The sequence below is a fragment of the Mirounga leonina genome, unplaced genomic scaffold (assembly GCF_011800145.1).
Source record: "Mirounga leonina isolate KUSES-001 unplaced genomic scaffold, KU_Mleo_1.0 Mir_173, whole genome shotgun sequence".
NCBI classification, from domain to species: domain Eukaryota; kingdom Metazoa; phylum Chordata; class Mammalia; order Carnivora; family Phocidae; genus Mirounga; species Mirounga leonina.
In genome coordinates this window covers 57,537,792-57,538,417 of record NW_023270447.1, presented here as the reverse complement: position 1 = coordinate 57,538,417, position 626 = coordinate 57,537,792, and positions in this window count along the sequence as shown.

Here is a 626-nt window from a genome sequence, read left to right as displayed (position 1 = left end):
CACTGGATAAGCCACACTATATAAGTATAATGATTATACATGCGCATTCCCAACTCCCAGATCCCTGTGGGTTCTGACAGAATTTCAGAGTGGGGAAGAAGGTTTTTGGGTTTGGGGTTTCTTTTAACACAGCAGCTTACCATTTATTTGTGGCAAAGAAGATAAACAATGGCCTCAGCCTTGGTATTATTTTAAAACCTAAATTCTGACCTCCCATGATTAAAAACTGTCATAGCTGAAGTGTGACAATCCAGAAGGGCATTAAGAAGTTGCCCTGAATGAACTAGAGGGTATTATGCTGAGCAAAATAAGTCAATCAGAGAAAGACAAGTATCATATGATCTCACTGATATGAAAATTCTTAATCTCAGGGAACAAACTGAGGGTTGCTGGAGTGGAGGGGGGTGGGAGGGATGGGGTAGCTGGGTGATGGACATTAAGGAGGGTATGTGTGCTATGGTGAGCGCCGTGAATTGTGTAAGACTGATGAATCACAGACCTGTACCTCTGAAACAAATAATACATTATATGTTAAAAAAAAAAAAAAAGAAGAAAAAGAAGATAACAGGGAGGGAAAAATGAAGCGGGGGGGGGGGAATCGGAGAGGGAGACGAACCATGAGAGAC